The 20,556-nt window shown below is 42.3% G+C and overlaps 1 long non-coding RNA gene across 1 annotated transcript; it reads left to right on the plus strand.

Moving 5' to 3' along the window:
• Positions 1–231: 231 nt before the first annotated feature.
• On the plus strand, positions 232–1,952 carry LOC122195562 (uncharacterized). The gene is made up of 2 exons (XR_006185900.2): positions 232–378; positions 1,800–1,952. It is a non-coding gene; the product is annotated as an uncharacterized LOC122195562 (long non-coding RNA).
• Positions 1,953–20,556: the final 18,604 nt, after the last annotated feature.

Consider the following 20,556-nt stretch of genomic DNA (forward strand, 5'->3'; position numbering starts at 1 on the left):
ATTGATTTAAATAAAAGGTTCTTTGGTTTTAAGTCTTACTCGACGATTTGGTTGCCCAACTCGTCGAGTAGAAGCGGGGTGGGACCGCATGTTTAGTGACCTACTCGCCGAGTCTAGGGAAGGAATCGACGAGTAGGAGATGGCAGAGGAAACCCTAAATCTCGAGGTTTTTCACCCTATTTAAGGAGGCTTAAGCCTCTTTTGGCCTCTTTACAGTCTGGGAGAGCTCAGTAAAACCCTAATTCGTGTGGTACTCTCTTTAGTGTGTTTTAAGCCTTGGAAAGAAGGTTGGCTAGGAGGGAAAAGCTTGAAGAGCAAAGGGGTTGAAGCAAGGAAGGTGTCGGAAACAGAACTTACCTCAGCTAGCATCTTTTGGAGGTATCAAGTTGCAATCTTTACTCCCCTTCTCTTCTAGATCTCTTCGTGGTTGAGTTTTAGGGTTTTATGGATTTTTGGAGTCAATTTGGTGAGCTGTGGGCTAGATCTGAAGTTGTAACTTCAGATCTGGACCCTTCTCAAGTTCTAGAATCATAAAGTTTTTGTTTTAGTCGTGGATGAGGCCCTCCTTGTGCATGAAACCCCATTAAGATCTTAGACTTGGCATTAAGATCCTTTTCAGTCATGCATGCACGTAAAGTCTGCAGCTTTACGTGAAAAGCATGCCCTAGAAGCTTGGATCTGTAATTTGGAGCCATTGCATGGCTTAAATGAGTCTGTATGGCTTAAGGACTGAAGGAAATCGCCGAGTCTCAAGGTTGACTTAGCGAGTCACATGAAGATGGCCATGAACTCGACGAGTTGGATGAACAACTCGACGAGTCCGATGAAGATTTCCATAGACTCGACGAGTTGTATGAACAACTCGGTGAGTTGGATGAGTTTTCCCCAAGTTATGAATGCGTGTGTATCTGTCGTGTTGCCAGAAGGAAACTCGACGGGTGGTCTTAGGGTTTTGATCGAAAATTGTAGGAACTCGATGAGTCACCCCGGTGACTCGGCGAGTGGGAAAGAAATTCAAGGAACTCGGCGAGTAGCCGAGGGTACTTGGCGAGTCAAGGTCAACATGGACTGTTGACCTTGACTGAGGACTTTGACTTTAACCAGGGGTTGTCTACCTGGTTTATGGAGTACCTTGTGAGGTTGAGGACTTATGAGTATATTCTTACTATGGTAATAGGTGGTGGAGTCTTTGGCAAGTGATCCAAGAGTTGGGATTTATCTATCAAGTCGACAACTGCGAGGTGAGTTATCCTCCATGTATCAAAAGGTTCTAAGGCACTAAGGTCGGCCCTGTAGTTTTTATTGTTATGATATGATATATGTGATTATGATCTGATAGATTGAAATCAGGATAGACAGCATGTTATGTTTTTTGATCCTCAGGGATTGGTATGTTAGTGGCCTGCTGGGCCTGTGCTCTAGTCATGAGAGATTGTCATGATTGATGATCCGTAAGATAAATATATTTGATGTCTGTATATGCCAGTATATGGTAGTTATGCGCACATGATTACTTGCTTGTTGGTTGGGTTGAGGCGGTCCTGCTTTGTGCTGAAGGCCAACATACCCTATGAGCGGTCCGGGGAGACTGTAGGCCCACGTGGGGGCCCAGTCATGTCGATGGCACGGTATATATTCAATTAGACTGTAGGCCCTATAGGGCGGTCCAGTTAGGCCGATGGCCCAGTATGCATATTAATTGATTGATTATTACTGATACGATATTATCAATGTGGTATTTGTATTTTGGGGGTAGCTCACTAAGCCATCGGGCTTACAGTTTACAATTATGGTTTCAGGTACTTCGGGAGATCATGGCAAGGCGAAGGCGTGACCGTATCGCTCTTCATCCTTATGATCTGACTTTTGGGACGCTCTGATTGAATAATGATTTGAAAACATTTTTGTAAACAATACTATTGGGGTTTTATTTGTGATTGAAAAAGTTTAAATCTAGCGTAAAATTTATGGATGTTACAAGTTGGTATCAAAGCCTTGGTTTGAGTGAATTGGAGGAACACTCGTGTGAATCCAGTCTCAAATCAAGGGAATTTTCGGAAAATTATTTTTTTAATGGTTTTCAAGGTAAAGGATGGAAGATGCAGAGGGTACTATCAGCCGGAGCCTGTAAGTAAACCCCAAAATACCATACAGTTATTTGATATTATGATATGTTAGAACAACATGCTAGTGCTAGGCTAGGGATCTTCAGGAATCGCATGATAGACTTTCCTGATCATATGATGCCTACTAGCCTAGGGATTCTTGTATATGGAATTGACATCATTACTGTAGTTGTTATTGTATGCATCACGGTTGTGCGTAATCAAGATCTTATAGCCTGAGAATGTTGGATTCAGTCTTCGGATAGGATTGGATATTCGAAAGTCTATTGGGTCCAGTGTTATGTGCGACTAGCATGCACTAGCACTGCAGGGGTTGATGGAAGTTTCATGGATGTGTGAGTTGTGGGAGCAGTGAGGTCAGTTGCAAGGTAGGCGATGCTCCCCTAGGAGCGAGGGTTGACCACATATTATGTTGATGATAATATTAGGGTGTTTTGGTGATACTTGAGACAAATATGGGTGGGTGTGGAAGGTAGTATGGGGCCCTACTACTGAAAGCACAGGACCCATACGCGTAGCAAGGAAGTCATAACCCCTAGGGTTTGTGGGTTTTGCTCTCTCGATATTATGTTGTTATCTGATGTCTTGAGTGTATCTTTCAATATGGTGGTGACGAGATGTTTTGCTGCTGGGTCCGGATCAGGTTCAGGGTCGGGAGACGGAGGGTCAGAGGTGCCAGTAGCACTTGAGCCCATGGTTCAGATAGGGACAGAGGAGTTGGATGCCAGGATCCGGGAGATTCAGCACGATGAGGTCATTGTGGCCTTTCAAGCACATCTGTCGGAGATGTTTGGGTCGATTAAGACCGCAATGGTCGAGTATTTTGATGAGCGATATGTAGCTCTAGTTGAGACAGTGGCCGCTGCAGCCACACCGGCTGTAACCGCGGCAAGGATCAGAGGAGGAGCAGGCCGGGCTCTCCAGTACCGGTACTTCGATAACACGAAGCCCCCGACATTTGATGGTACACAGGATGCGATCAGGGCTATGAGGTGGTTGTCTGACGTGGAGGGTTGTTTCTTCACGTGTTCATGTCATGCTGATCAGAAGGTCAGGTGTGCCCTGAACCTGCCGAGGCTTAGGGCAAAGGATTGGTGGAGATTGATGACAATGTCATACACTGATGACCAGCAAGCTGCTGTTACTTGGGAGCAGTTCCGAGATATGTTCCGCACCCGCTACGTTCCACGTGTTAAGCGGGAGCGGCTGGCTCAGGAGTTTTTGACTTTAAGACAAAATGGGGAGTCTGTGATGGAGATTACTCGTATGTTCACGGAGAGGGCTATGTTCTGCCCGGAGTTTGCCTCAGAGCAGTCTCAGATGCCTCGTTAGCTGAGTATGCTCAAGACGGATATTCGACTGTTTCTGGCTATGCAGCGTTCTGATACCCTCCTGGATCTTCTAGAAGTCCCGAGGCGGCGTGAGTAAGAGATTGAGCTGCAGTTGAGGTGGTAGCGTCAGGTTCCGGCATAGTCTCAGCCGGCACCGAAGCGGTCTAAGACCGTTGATACTCGGACCGGGGGTCAGCAGTGCCGCGCTTGTGGAAAGTGTGGTCGGGGTCATTCCGGGGTTTGTCGAGCAAGAGGTGGTTCCCACAAATGTGGCAAGGAAGGGCATTATGCCAGGGACTGTCGTCAGTCCTCCCCTCCAGCAAATATGAGGATTTGTTTCCATTGTCATCATGTTGGTCATGTGAAGACCAACTGTCCGCAGCTTGCCGCCAAGCTGGCGCTGGGTTTCGCATCGACTACTTTGAGGATTGGGGATGGGAGGCCAGTCAAGGTGGAGCCTCCGAAAGCTCAGGGGCGCCCCTTCCAGCTTACGTCCGAGGAGGCCAAGGTAGCACCGGATGTGGTAGCTGGTATGTTTCTATTTCTCTATTTCAGTTATTATATCTGTGTTATGCTTATTGGTTGTACCTGTGTTTAGGTACGTTTTTAGTAAATTCTTTTTCTGCTTTGGTATTATTCGACTCGGGGGCGAGTCGATCGTTTGTATCTCAGGCTTTCAGTAGAGGGTTCAGTGTGTCAGTGGATGAGCTTGAGTTTCCGTAGCGAGTGTCGATCGCCAACGAGCACGGGGTTTCTGCTTCTTCGGTCTACCGTGGATACGAGTTGGAGATTTTCGGGGTATCCTTCCCGATATACTTGATCCCTATTCCCATGAGGGAGGTATGCGTGATAGGAGGGATGGATTGGCTCAGTCGATTTGGTGCCATGATTGACTGTGAGGGACATCGAGTGGTGGTTCGAACCCCAAGTGGGGGAGAACTGGTGGTATATGGCGAGGGCACAAGGATCGGATCAGGGTTTTGTTCGGCAGCTAGGGCTCGACAGTATATTCAGCATGGGTGTGCCGGTTATTTAGCGTATGTGGTGGATACACGGGATAGGGGCAGCCCTCAGTCTCAGAGGTCCCAATGGCTAGGGAGCTTGTTAACATGTTTCCGGAGGAGTTGCCCGGAGTGCCTCCGGAGAGGCAGGTTGAGTTCAGGATTGATCTAGTGTCGGGTTCAGCCCCTATCGCCAAGGCACCGTACCGTCTGGCACCACCTAAGATGCATGAGCTATCATCTCAGCTGCAGGAGCTGCTGGGTAAGTAATTTATTCATCCGAGTAGTTCACCTTGGGGAGAACCGATCCTCTTCGTCAGGAAGAAGGATGGTTCGCACAGGATGTGCATTGACTACAGGGAGTTGAACAAGTTAACGGTGAAGAACTGTTATCCACTCCCGAGGATAGATGATTTTTTTGACCAGCTGCAGGGTGCATCTTGGTTCTCCAAGATCGATTTGAGATCCGTATATCACCTGGTCAGGGTGAGGGAGGAAGATGTGGAGAAGACCGCATTCCGGACTCGTTATGGTCATTACGAGTTCGTGGTGATGCTGTTTGGGCTCACCAACGCGCCGACTGTGTTCATGGATTTGATGAACCGAGTCTGCAGACCGATGCTCGATCGCTTGGTTATTTTGTTCATAAATGATATCTTGGTGTATTCCAAGACCCGAGAGCAACACGAGGAGCATCTCAGGGATCTGCTGGAGATTCTGCGGTGAGAACGGTTGTATGCCAAGTTCTCGAAGTGCGAATTTTTGTTACAAGAGGTCCAGTTCCTCGGACATCTCGTTAACCAGGAGGGGATTTTGGTCTATCCGGCCAAGGTGGAGGCGATTATGCAGTGGGAGATTCAGAAATCTCCCTCAGACATCAGGAGTTTCTTAGGTTTAGCAGGGTACTACCGGAGATTCATTTGAGATTTCTCCAAGATTGCAGTACCCCTCACTTGTTTAACGAGGAAAGGGGTGGATTTCCGGTGGGGCTCTGAGTAGCAAAGGGCGTTTGAGACCCTCCGGTAGTATTTATGTGAGGCGCCGGCGTTGACACTCCCCGGGGGAGTTGAGGATTTTGTAGTATTTTGTGATGCATCCATCTCGGTTTTGGGGGCAGTCCTTATGCAGAGGGGATGAGTGATAGCTTATGCATCACGGCAGCAGAAGCCGCATGAGACGAGATACCCTACGCACGATCTTGAATTGGGAGCGGTGGTTTTTGCTCTCAAGATTCGGAGGCATTATCTGTACGGTGTCCGTTGCACTATATATACGGATCACAAGAGTTTGAGACACCTCATTGATCATCCAAACCTGAACATGAGGCAGCGTAGGTGGCTGGATGTGGTCGAGGACTATTATTGTGAGATCCTTTACCATCTTGGTAAAGCGAATGTGGTTGCGGATGCTTTAAGCCGCAAGTCAGCTGGGTCTTCTACCCCAACAAGGTGTATGAGGATAACGGTGTATTCCCCTCTTGTGAGCTTGATTAAGGATGCTCAGGTTGAGGGTATGAGACCGGAGAACTGGAAGTTGGAGAGAATTAAGGACGAGAGTGCCCAGTTTGTTCAGGATAGTCGCGGGTTGTTGACCCGATACATGGAGGAGGCCCATAAGTCTCACTTTTCTATTCATTCGGGGGCCACCAAGATGTATCGTGATTTGAGTTTGAGTTATTGGTGGCCCGGAATGAAGCAAAAAATCACTGGGTATGTTGAGAGGTGCTTGACCTGTAGGATGGTCAAGGTCGAGCATCAGAGGCCGCATGGTAAGCTGCAGCCTCTGGAGATTCCCATGTGAAAATGGGAGCAGATCACGATGGATTTCATTACGAAGTTGTCGAGGACGGCGAAGGGGTTTGATGCTATATGGGTGATCGAGGATCGGTTGACCAAGAGCGCCCATTTGTTGGCCATATGGGAGAGTTTGCCGGCTGAGAAATTGGCCGACATGTATGTCAGCGAGATTGTCTCTTGCCATGGGGTTCCATCTTCTATCGTTTCCGATCGGGATGTCAGGTTTACTTCCCGTTTTTGGCAGAAGTTCCATGAGGAACAGGGTACGCGACTGCATTTTAGTACAACATTCCATCCGCAGACCGATGGGCAGAGTGAGCGGACCATCCAGACCCTCGAGGATATGTTAAGGGCGTGCGTCATTGACTTTGGTGGGAGATAGGATTCCCACCTACCGCTTGCGGATTTCGCCTACAACAACTGTTGGAATAGTGTCTAAGGCTGCAACTATATTAGGCAAGTATTTGACCCGGTTGTGCATGGTCCTTTTGGGTTGCCTTCACCATAGCAACTTGATAGGATGATTTATTAAGAGAGAATAAATATTATTAATATATTATGAGAATAATATAAAGAATAATAATATTGTTATTTGATTAATATAACTGATAGAATTAATTAGAATTAATTTGGTGACTTAAAGAGATTAATTAAATAAGAGGGTATAAACTGTCAATTGTTTGATAGTTAAACTTTAGACTGTAAATCCATATTGGATAGGGGTGGACGGATTATAGAAGCTAAGGATAGCTTAAATCGTCCAAGTCTATCTAAGGAATGCATTTGGATTGCTTTAAGAGAAGATTATCCAACTAGGGTTTAAGCTGTAACCCTTAAGGAGTCTACAAGTATAAATAGACCCTATGGCAAAGGGAAATCGGCACTTCATCTAAAGTAGAGAACCCCTGGCCGAATTCCCTCCCCTCTCCTCTCTCCCAAATCATCCTCCTTGCTATTTGGTGTTTGTAAGCCATTAGAGGAGTGACAATTGTGACTCTAGAGCTCCAAGACAACAAGATCAAACAAGAGATTCAAAGGTATGATTCTAGATCTGATTTAGTATTGTTCTTATAGCTAATTAGTCATTAGAAGTCTTGGATTCAAAGCATGTTTAATTAGAAAGCCTAGATCCAAGCATTAGGGTTTTGCATGCACACATAGGAAAGTTCTTATTGCTAAAACCCATCAGTGGTATCAGAGTCCAGGTTTGGTTTTCATTAAATTGTTGCTTATTTGTTTGAAACTTAACTGCAAAATTCAATTTTTGTGTTTCTGAGTCATGGACTCAGCGAGTTCCATAGTGGACTCGGCGAGTCACTTGGTGCACTCGGCGAGTCCAAGCGTCAGGAATGGCCAGATTCGGGATTTCTTCATGATTATCTTATGGAAACTTACCTTAATCATATTAGATCAACCCTAATCCGATTTTTTGATATATATAACTATTATCTTGATCTAATTAAAGATATTTATCAACTAATAAAATATTTAATTTCCTTATATGATAATTAATTAATTATTTTGATTATTTGGTAATTATCTTGGAAGAAATCTTGAATAAATCAAATATAGATAACTAGGAAATTAATTGTTAATTAAAATTATTTGTTATTTGATCCTCCATGTTTTAAATGTTTAAAACTTGTCCTCAAGTTTTGAAATTTATATTTTGTGATTAAAAGTTTTAATTTAGACAATTTAAATCTCAAACCCTAGATTTTTAAAAGGTTTAAAAAACAACCCTATACTAATATAATATTACAAGAATAATATATATATATATATATATATATATATATATATATATATATATATATATATATATATATGTATAACTAAAATGCTAGTCTTACCGTTAGTAGGCCTCATTCACGAAGCCGATCTATAAGGTGGGTATAAGGTTGCGGCCTATAAAATGGCGCTTAATGGGTGTACACTCACACCCACCGCTTGCTTGATCGGTGGAGGGTCGTTAGCCGAACGGGTAGGATAGGGCAACCTCATCCTCTCATTAAAAGTATAATAGGAAATACAAAGTAACTACACATATTTTAAAATTTCCCAATCTTAGTTACTTTAGGAAAAGTGAATTGATGCAATCCCATGAAATTACACTTTGCACCCTTGCTAAGAAGTTAGTGGAGCGTGTGTGGTTTACCGGCACACTAATTGGTTCTAAGCAAAGATGGCAAAGGGTGATTCATTGTTTATCATAGTTCGATGGAGCGTGTGTGGTTTACCGGCACATCGAATAGGTGATAGTTACAACGAAGGCACCATGTGAATTTGCATGGTAATTCACACCCGCTTTATGATCCTCGGTATCCCAGTCACAAACTACAGGGGCATATCGAGATTTAAACATGCCGTTGAATAGTTTCAATGAATCTCATCCAATCCTAGGATTTCTCAATACATTTAGGACTAATAGTTAGGTTTTATGGTGGAGAATTAGTGAATCGTCATTCACTTACCTTCAATTTATTTGCATGTTAGATTACGGCATCCCTTTTCTAATATGTAAATATTGTTGTTGGATCCTAGCCCTAATTTTTCTTATTGGGTGATAATTAGGGATTCATATTCTAATCTATCTTTGTCCTTTCTATTTGTAGATGTCGAACGCCAACAACGCTGCTGCTAGTTCTTTCACGTTGATGAGCCTTTGCCAAAAGGTCACCTTCGATGGAACGAACTTTAGCGAATGGATAAGATTCATTCGCACCATTGCTCGCTATGAGGATAAGGAGTATGTCCTCGATGAGAAGCTCGAGAAAATCAACCCTGAAATTGCTACTCCGGCTGAAATTACCGCTTTCGAAACTCATGAGCGAGATGCAACGAAGGTACATTGCATCATGATAGCCACCATGAACTCTGAATTCCAAAAGTCCTACGAGGACATGTACCCGTACGAGATGCATCAAGACTTATTGGAGAGATACCACCAAAACGCGAGACAAGAGTGTTATGAGATTTTCACTAACATGATTTCCGCTAAGATGGGTCATGGAGAGTCTCTTACCGTTCACCTGCAAAAGATGCAAAGGTATGTCGACCGCCTTCGCAAGTTAAATGTTGACTTTGGGGAAGACTTGGCGATCGACATGGTGCTTCACTCTTTGCCTCCGGTGTACAATCAATTTAGGATGACCTACCACATGAACAAAGAGGAGTTCACCCTAAGCAAACTCCAAGGTCTCTTGAGGGTCGCTGAGAGCAACTTCAAAGACAAGTCTGTTGCACCAACTCCCAATCCACCCGCTGCTCCTGTCTTGGCTATTGGTCAAGGAAAGGGAAAGAAGAGGAAGGCTTCGTCTAAGAACTATCGCAAGGTTAAAGCCTGAGATGGTGCCTCTTCTAGTGGGACCAAAGTTGATCCCGCTAAGCCCTGCCCTAACCCTAAGGAGGCAGAGTGCCACCACTGCCACAAGATAGGACATTGGAAGAGAAGCTGCCCAGAGTACCTACAAGCCATCAAGGAAGGAAAGATCAAGCCGTCTTTCGCAGGAATATACACAATTAAATCTAACGATTCTAATCATGCTATTTCTTGGGTTCTTGATACCGGTTGTGGTTATCACATTTGTTCTAATGTGCAGGAACTAAGAAGAAGTAGGGATGTGGAGCAAGGAAGGATCAATCTAATCATGGGGAACAGAAGATCGTCGCCTGTGACCAAGATTAGAGTGTATTCTTTAGTGCTTAGGAATAATTTGTGTTTAGATTTGAACAATTGTTGTTACTCGCCAGAAATGGCTAGAAATATCATTTCATTTAATGGTTTGTTTAGACAAGGTTTTAGATTTTCTTTTAATAATGAGAATGGTTCTATTTTGGCTTATCTAAATGGTGTCTTTTACTTTGAAGCTATACCATGTAATGGAATATATGAAACCGTTATGATTGTTGATAACTTAGGAAATAATGTTTTAAACATAGATTCTTCCACTAGTATGGATAAAGCATCCTTGTGGCATTGTCGTCTTCGACATGTCAACAAGAAATGCATAGCTCAGCTCCAAAAGGATGGAGTGTTGGAGTCATTCGACCTTAGGAAAGATGACACGTGCGAGTCTTGTTTGCTTGGAAAGATGACTAAATCACCCTTCATGAGTACATGTGAAAGAGGTGAGGGTCTATTGGACCTAATACAGACCGATGTATGTGGACCGTTTAGATCAACCACGAAGGATGGGAACTGCTTCTATGTGACTTTTACTGATGATTATATGGGTATATTTATTTAATCAAGCAAAAGTCATAAACCTTTGAAAAGTTCAAAGAGTTCAAGAATGAAGTGGAGAATCAATTGGGCAGGAAAATCAAGATGCTTCGATCCGATCGAGGAGGAGAGTACCTAAGTCTTGAATTCCACGATTATCTCAAGGAGTGTGGAATAGTTTCACAATTGACTCCTCCTAGGACACCGCAGTTGAATGGTGTGGCAGAAAGGCGTAATCGAACCTTATTGGATATGGTTCGCTCTATGATGAGTCGTGCTTCACTACCTATCTCTTTTTGGGGGTATGCCTTAGAGACTGCCGCCCATATCCTTAACCGAGTCCCTACTAAGAAGGTTGACAAAACACCTCACGAGATGTGGACAGGGAAAGCTCCCTCGTTGGCACATATCAAGGTTTGGGGTTGCGAGGCTTTCGTAAGACGGGATACTCACGAAAAGCTCGAACCTCGAAGTGAGCGATGTATTTTCATTGGCTACCTACAAAAATCCTTTGGATATCTCTTCTATAGACCAAAGGACAATGTTGAATTTGTTGCGAGGAAAGGAGTTTTCCGAGAGCGAGAACTCATAGGCCAAGGAGACAGTGGGAGGCAAATCGAGCTTGAAGAGATTCAAGAATCGATAGATGAAGGAACCTCTACCGCTGGCACTCAACCCGAGGAGGAAACTCCGGTTGAACCGATTGACGAGTCCTTACCTCTTAGACGTTCCGATAGAGTTAGAGTTCATCCACAATTTTATGGTTTTCATATTACTACCGAAGGGGACACGTATATTAGTGATGGTACACTAATAAATCTTGACGAACCTAATAGCTATAAGGAAGCCATGGTAGGCCCGGAGTCTGCGAAATGGAAAGAGGCAATGGATAGAGAGATCCAATCCATGTATGATAACCAAGTTTGGAATTTGGTTGATAATGTGCCCGGACGTAAGACCGTTGGGTGCAAATGGATCTTCAAGAAGAAGACCGACGTGGATGGAGACGTACACACGTATAAAGCGCGATTGGTTGCGAAGGGCTTTACTCAAACTCCCGGAGTTGACTATGATGAGACCTTCTCACCAGTTGCGAAGATAAAATCTATTAGAGTGATGCTAGCAATTGCCGCATTTCATGATTATGAGATTTGGCAAATGGATGTCAAGACCGCTTTCCTTAACGGAAAGTTGGCTGAGGATATTTACATGGCTCAGCCAGAGGGGTTTGTAGATCCGAAGCATCCGAATAGAGTGTGTAAGCTTGAAAAGTCCATTTATGGACTTAAGCAAGCGTCTCGCAGATGGAATCTTTGCTTCGATGAGAAAGTCAAAGAGTTTGGATTTGTACGAAGCGAAGATGAATCATGTGTATATGTCAAAGCCAGTGGGAGTGTAGTTAGCTTCCTCGTTCTATATGTCGATGACATATTACTCATAGGAAACGACATCCCGACTCTGCAGGAAGTTAAGTCCTGGCTCGGGAAGTGCTTCGCTATGAAGGACCTCGGAGAGGCTTCTTACATTTTGGGAATAAGGATAGTAAGAGAAAGAAGTAAGAGACTAATTGGACTTAGTCAGAACACTTACTTAGAGAAGGTACTAAAACGTTTTAGTATGGAAAACTCAAAGAAGGGAGAATTACCGATACAAAGTAATGCCAAGTTGAGTAAGACTCAAAGTCCGAGTATCAAAGCTGAAATAGCAGAAATGAGCCGAGTACCATACGCTTCCGCAGTTGGCTCAATCATGTACGCTATGACTTGTACTCGCCCTGATGTAGCCTTCGCTTTGAGCATGGTTAGTAGATATCAAGGGAATCCTGGCAGAGCCCATTAGATTGTGGTGAAGAATATCCTTAAGTACCTTCGGAGGACGAAGGAATGGTTCTTAGTGATGGGTTTTATCCATAAGAACTTTCCTATGTGCGCATGCAAAACCCTAATGCTTGGATCTAGGCTTTCTAATTAAACATGCTTTGAATCCAAGACTTCTAACAACTATTTAGGTGTAATAACAATATTAAAACAGATCTAGAATCATACCTTTGAATTCCTTGTTGATCTTGTTGTCTTGGAGCTTCTAGAGTCACAATTGTCACTCCTCTAATGGCTTACAAACACCAAATAGCAAGGAGGATGATTTGGGAGAGAAGAGAAGGGAGGAAATCGGCTAGGGGTTCTCTACTTTAGATGAAGTACCGATTTCCTTATTCCATAGGGTCTATTTATACTTGTAGACTCCTTAAGGGTTACAACCTAAACCCTAATTGGATAATCTTCTCTTAAGGCTATCCAAATCCATTCCTTAGATAACTCTTGGACGATTTGAAGCAATCCTTAGCTTCTAGAATCCGTCCAATCCATATCTATATGGATTTACAGTCTAAAGTTTAACTATCAAACAATTGACAGTTTATACCCTCTTATTTAATTAATCTCTTTAAGTCACCAAATTAATTCCAATTAATTCTATGACTTATATTAATCAAATAACAATATATTATTCTCATAATATACTAATAATATTTACTCTCTCTTAATAAATCATCCTATCAAGTTGCTATGGTGAAGGCAACCCAAAAGGACCATGCACAATCGGGTCAATTACTTGCCTAATATAGTTGCAGCCTTAGACACTATTCCAACAGTCTCCCACTTGGATAAGTCTAGTAACCATATGCACAAGTACAATTCGGTTTGCAATCGTAACTCTCAAAGACGCTGTCAAACTCTGATCTAATCAATCTTGTCCTTTAGGTAAGGGATCGTACAGTCCTCTGTTAGATATCATGCTGACAATTCTATGGAATGATTAGTCAAGCATTTAGGTTTCTCGATCTCTGATTTATTCAACATAGAACTTAATCGAACACATCAATTCAGTTCTGACCGGGCCCGGCACATAAGTCAAATCAAATCATCGAGCGGCCGAGATATCGCTTTTACCTTCTTAGATAAAAGTTACAGATAAACTTCGACTTATATGCATTTACTTATTCTATAATCAACTATACACAACAATGCGTTTTATAACATTGAGTTACCAATGCGTTTTCGCATTATCAATGTACAATCAATTAGCAAATAATAAACCATATATCTAGGTTTTAAGACTATATGATATTATCGTCTTGCGATACCCCTTTTATATCATATTCCATAAGGTGATTCCAGCAAGTGCGGGTTTGTTCCAATGCTCAAAACCAGTTCATAAGCACTCATGAACGTCGCAGCAAACCTTTGCTATGTCTAATACCATTTAGACAATCTACGCACCGATTCATGACAATCTTCATTCATATCTACTTCCAACATATGAACGATTGTGGAAAATTTGAACAATTCGATTATTCCTAATAAACTCAATTATTCTGGAAGTCAAAACATGCAAAGTGAAACAATAGCTAAACAATTAACATAAGATAGTAACATTACTCATAAATAAAACTCCTTTATTTAATCATCAAATGTTAATTACATTTATCTATTATACGTTTCTAATACTATCTAATCTATGCTAATATCATCCTTCAGCCCAATACTCCTAGCATGCTGCAAGTGCTTAACCCTACTCAGTCCCTTCGTAAGCGGATCTGCTGGGTTATCTTCTGATGATATCCTCTTCACTACGAGTTGTCCTTCTTCTACACGATGTCTAATGAAGTGATATTTTCTGTCGATATGCCGTGATCTACCATGATCCCTCGGTTCCTTGGTCAAGGCAACCGCTCCTTCGTTATCACAGAAAATCTCCATGGGCTCCGTTATGGCAGGTACAACTCCTAGATCACCGATGAAGTTCTTCAGCCATATTGCCTCCTTCGACGCTTCGCTCGCTGCAATGTACTCTGATTCGCACGTTGAATCAGCTACGGTTTCCTGCTTGGAACTTTTCCATGTCACTGTTCCTCCATTTAGGGTAAAGACCCAGCCCAACTACGAACGGTAGTTGTCCCTGTCGGTCTGAAAACTGGCGTCACTATACCCTGGCACCTTTAAGTCATCACTCCCTCCTAGGACTAAGAACCATTCCTTTGTCCTCCGAAGGTACTTAAGGATATTCTTCACCGCAATCCAATGGGCTCTGCCAGGGTTCCCTTGATATCTGCTAACCATGCTCAAAGCGAAGGCTACATCAGGGCGAGTACAAGTCATAGCGTACATGATTGAGCCAACTGCGGAAGCGTATGGAACTCGGCTCATTTCTGCTATCTCAGCTTCGGTACTCGGACTTTGAGTCTTACTCAACTTGACATTACTTTGTATCGGTAATTCTCCCTTCTTCGAGTTTTCCATACCAAAACGTTTTAGTACCTTCTCCAAGTAAGTGTTCTGACTAAGTCCAATTAGGCTCTTACTTCTTTCTCTTACTATCCTTATTCCCAAAATGTAAGAAGCCTCTCCGAGGTCCTTCATAGCGAAGCACTTCCCGAGCCAGGACTTAACCTCCTGCAGACTCGGGATGTCGTTTCCTATGAGTAATATGTCATCGACATATAGAACGAGGAAGCTTACTATACTCCCACTGGCTTTGACATATACACAAGATTCATCTTCGCTTCATACAAATCCAAACTCTTTGACTTTCTCATCGAAGCAAAGATTCCATCTGCGAGACGCTTGCTTAAGTCCATAAATGGACTTCTCAAGCTTACACACTCTATTCGGATGCTTCGGATCCACAAACCCCTCTAGCTGAGCCATGTAAACATCCTCAGCCAACTTTCCGTTAAGGAAAGCGGTCTTGACATCCATTTGCCAAATCTCATAATCATGAAATGCGGCAATCGCTAGCATCACTCTAATAGATTTTATCTTCGCAACTGGTGAGAAGGTCTCATCATAGTCAACTCCGGGAGTTTGAGTAAAGCCCTTCGCAACCAATCGCGCTTTATATGTGTGTACGTTTCCATCAACTTCGGTCTTCTTCTTGAAGATCCATTTGCACCCAACGGTCTTACGTCCGGGCACATAATCAACTAAATTCCAAACTTGGTTATCATACATGGATTGGATCTCGCTATCCATTGCCTCTTTCCATTTCGCAGACTCCGGGCCTGCCATGGCTTCCTTATAGCTATTAGGTTCATCAAGATTTATTAGTGTACCATCACTAATATACGTGTCCCCTTCGGTAGTAATATGAAAACCAGAAACTGGGGTAGAACTCTAACTCTATCGGAACGTCTAAGAGGTAAGGATTCGTCAATCGGTTCAACCGGAGTTTCCTCCTCGGGTTGAGTGCCAGCGGTAGAGGTTCCTTCATCTATCGACTCTTGAATCTCTTCAAGCTCGATTTGCCTCCCACTGTCTCCTTGGTCTATGAGTTCTTGCTCTCGGAAAACTCCTCTCCTCGCAACAAAGACAACATTGTCCTTCGGTCTATAGAAGAGATATCCAAAGGATGTCTACGGGTAGCCGACGAAAATACATCGCTCACTTCGAGGTTCGAGCTTGTCGTGAGTATGTCGTCTTACGAAAGCCTCGCAACCCCAAACCTTGATATGTGCCAACGAGGGAGCTTTCCCTGTCCACATCTCGTGAGGTGTTTTGGCAACCTTCTTAGTAGGGACTCGGTTAAGGATATGGGCGGCAGTCTCTAAGGCATACCCCCAAAAAGATATTGATAGTGAAGCACGACTCATCATAGAGCGAACCATATCCAATAAGGTTCGATTACGCCTTTCTGCCACACCATTCAACTGTGGTGTCCTAGGAGGCGTCAAATGCGAAACTATTCCACACTCCTTGAGATAATCGTGGAATTCAAGACTTAGGTACTCTCCTCCTCGATCGGATCGAAACATCTTGATTCTCCTGCCCAATTGATTCTCCACTTCATTCTTGAACTCTTTAAACTTTTCAAAAGTTTCTGACTTTTGCTTGATTAAATAGATATACCCATATTTACTATAATCATCAGTAAAAGTCACATAGAAGCGGTTCCCATCCTTTGTGGTTGATCTAAATGGTCCACATACATCGGTATGTATTAGGTCCAATAGGCCCTCACCCCTTTCACATGTACTTGTGAAGGGTGATTTAGTCATCTTTCCAAGCAAACAAGACTCTCACGTGTCATCTTCCCTAAGGTCGAATGACTCCAACACTCCATCCTTTTGGAGTTGGGCTATGCGTTTCTTGTTGACATGTCCAAGACGACAATGCCACAAGGATGCTTTATCTATACTAGTGGAAGAATCTATGTTCAAAACATCATTTCCTAAGTTATCAACAATCATAACAGTTTCATAAATTCCATTACATGGTATAGCTTCAAAGTAAAAGACACCATTTAGATAAGCCAAAATAGAACCATTCTCATTATTAAAAGAAAATCTAAAACCTTGTCTATATAAACCATGAAATGAAATGATGTTTCTAGCCATTTCTGGCGAATAGCAACAATTGTTCAAATCTAAACATAAAGTATTCCTAAGCACTAAAGAATACACTCTAATCTTGGTCACAGGCGACGATCTTCTGTTCCCCATGATTAGATTGATTCTTCCTTGCTCCACATCCCTACTTCTTCTTAGTCCCTGCACATTAGAACAAATGTGGTAACCACAACCGGTATCAAGAACCCAAGAAATAGCATGATTAGAATCGTTAGATTTAATTGTATATATACCTGCGAAAGACGGCTTGATCTTTCCTTCCTTGATGGCTTGTAGGTACTCTGGGCAGCTTCTCTTCCAATGTCCTATCTTGTGGCAGTGGTGGCACTCTGCCTCCTTAGGGTTAGGGCAGGGCTTAGCGGGATCAACTTTGGTCCCACTAGAAGAGGCACCATCTCAGGCTTTAACCTTGCGATAGTTCTTAGACGAAGCCTTCCTCTTCTTTCCCTTTCCTTGACCAATAGCCAAGACAGGAGCAGCGGGTGGATTGGGAGTTGGTGCAACAGACTTGTCTTTGAAGTTGCTCTCAGCGACCCTCAAGAGACCTTGGAGTTTGCTTAGGGTGACCTCCTCTTTGTTCATGTTGTAGTTCATCCTAAATTGATTGTACATCGGAAGCAAAGAGTGAAGCACCATGTCGATCGCCAAGTCTTCCCCAAAGTCAACATTTAACTTGCGAAGGCGGTCGACATACCTTTGCATCTTTTGCAGGTGCACGGTAAGAGACTCTCCATGACCCATCTTAGCGGAAATCATGTTAGTGAAAATCTCATAACGCTCTTGTCTCGCGTTTTGGTGGTATCTCTCCAATAAGTCTTGATGCATCTCGTACGGGTACATGTCCTCGTAGGACTTTTGGAATTCAGAGTTCATGGTGGCTATCATGATGCAATGTACCTTCGTTGCATCTCGCTCATGAGTTTCAAAAGCGGTAATTTCAGCCGGAGTAGCAATTTCAGGGTTGATTTTCTCGAGCTTCTCATCGAGGACATACTCCTTATCCTCATAGCGAGCAATGGTGCGAATGTATCTTATCCATTCGCTAAAGTTCGTTCCATCGAAGGTGACATTTTGGCAAAGGCTCATCAACGTGAAAGAACTAGCAGCAGCGTTGTTGGCGTTCGACATCTACAAATAGAAAGGACAAAGATAGATTAGAATATGAATCCCTAATTATCACCCAATAAGAAAAATTAGGGCTAGGATCCAACAACAACATTTACATATTAGAAAAGGGATGCCGTAATCTAACATGCAAATAAATTGAAGGTAAGTGAATGAAGATTCACTAATTCTCCACCATAAAACCTAACTATTAGTCCTAAATGTATTGAGAATTCCTAGGATCGGATGAGATTCATTGAAACTATTCAACGGCATGTTTAAATCTCGATATGCCCCTCTAGTTTGTGACTGGGATACCAAGGATCATAAAGCGGGTGTGAATTACCATGCAAATTCACATGGTGCCTTCGTTGTAACTATCACCTATTCGATGTGCCGGTAAACCACACACGATCCATCGAACTATGATAAACAATGAATCACCCTTTGCCATCTTTGCTTAGAACCAATTAGTGTGTCGGTAAACCACACACGCTCCACTAACTTCTTAGCAAGGGTGCAAAGTGTAATTTCATGGGATTGCATCAATTCACTTTTCCTAAAGTAACTAAGATTGGGAAATTTTAAAATATGTGTAGTTACTTTGTATTTCCTATTATACTTTTAATGAGAGGATGAGGCTGCCCTATCCTACCCGTTCGGCTAACGACCCTCCACCGATCAAGCAAGCGGTGGGTGTGAGTGTACACCCATTAAGCGCCATTTTATAGGCCGCAACCTTATACCCACCTTATAGATCAGCTTCATGAATGAGGCCTACTAACGGTAAGACTAGCATTTTAGTTATACATATATATATATATATATATATATATATATATATATATATATATATATATATTATTCTTGTAATATTATATTAGTATAGGGTTGTTTTTTAAACCTTTTAAAAATCTAGGGTTTGAAATTTAAATTGTCTAAATTAAAACTTTTAATCACAAAATATAAATTTCAAAACTTGAGGACAAGTTTTAAACATTTAAAACATGGAGGATCAAATAAAAAATAATTTTAATTAACAATTAATTTCCTAGTTATCTATATTTGATTTATTCAAGATTTCTTCCAAGATAATTACCAAATAATCAAAATAATTAATTAATTATCATATAAGGAAATTAAATATTTTATTAGTTGATAAATATCTTTAATTAGATCAAGATAATAGTTATATATATCAAAAAATCGGATTAGGGTTGATCTAATATGATTAAGGTAAGTTTCCATAAGATAATCATGAAGAAATCCTGAATCTGGCCATTCCTGACGCTTGGACTCGCCGAGTGCACCAAGTGACTCGCCGAGTCAGGCCAACTCGCCGAGTCCACTATGGAACTCGCCGAGTCCATGACTCAGAAACACAAAAATTGAATTTTTCAGTTTAGGTTCAAACAAATAAGCATCAATTTAATGAAAACCAAGCTAGTGTCTGATACCACTGATGGGTTTTAGCCATAAGAACTTTCCTATGTGCGCATGCAAAACCCTAATGCTTGGATCTTGGCTTTCTAATTAAAGATGCTTTGAATCCAAGACTTCTAACAACTATTTAGGTGTAATAACAATATTGAAACAGATCTAGAATCATACCTTTGAATTCCTTGTTGATCTTGTTGTCATGGAGCTTCTAGAGTCACAATTGTCACTCCTCTAATGGCTTACAAACACCAAATAGCAAGGAGGATGATTTGGGAGAGAGGCGAGGGGAGGAAATTGGCCAGGGGTTCTCTACTTTAGATGAAGTACCGATTTCCTTATGCCATAGGGTCTATTTATACTTGTAGGCTCCTTAAGGGTTACAACCTAAACCCTAATTGGATAATCTTCTCTTAAGGCTATCCAAATCCATTCCTTAGATAACTCTTGGACGATTTGAAGCAATCCTTAGCTTCTAGAATCCGTCCAATCCATATCTATATGGATTTACTGTCTAAAGTTTAACTATCAAACAATTGACAGTTTATACCCTCTTATTTAATTAATCTCTTTAAGTCACCAAATTAATTCCAATTAATTCTATGACTTATATTAATCAAATAACAATATATTATTCTTTATATTATTATCATAATATACTAATAATATTTACTCTCTCTTAATAAATCATCCTATCAAGTTGCTATGGTGAAGGCAACCCAAAAGGACCATGCACAACCGGGTCAAATACTTGCCTAATATAGTTGCAGCCTTAGACACTATTCCAACACTTAGTCCTCGGAGGTAGTGATGACTTGAAGGTGCGAGGGTATAGTGACGCCAGTTTTCAGACCGATAGGGACAACTACCGTTCGCAGTCGTGCTGGGTCTTTACCCTGAATGGAGGAGCAGTAACATGGAAGAGTTCCAAGCAGGAAACCGTAGCTGATTCAACGTGCGAATCAGAGTACATTGCAGCGATCGAAGCGTCGAAGGAGGCAATATGGTTGAAGAAATTCATCGGTGATCTTGGAGTTGTACATGCCATAAAGGAGCCCATGGAGATTTTCTGTGATAACGAAAGAGCGGTTGCCTTGACCAAGGAACCGAGGGATCATGGTAGATCTAGACAT

The sequence above is a fragment of the Lactuca sativa genome, chromosome 8 (assembly GCF_002870075.4).
Source record: "Lactuca sativa cultivar Salinas chromosome 8, Lsat_Salinas_v11, whole genome shotgun sequence".
Classification (NCBI taxonomy): domain Eukaryota; kingdom Viridiplantae; phylum Streptophyta; class Magnoliopsida; order Asterales; family Asteraceae; genus Lactuca; species Lactuca sativa.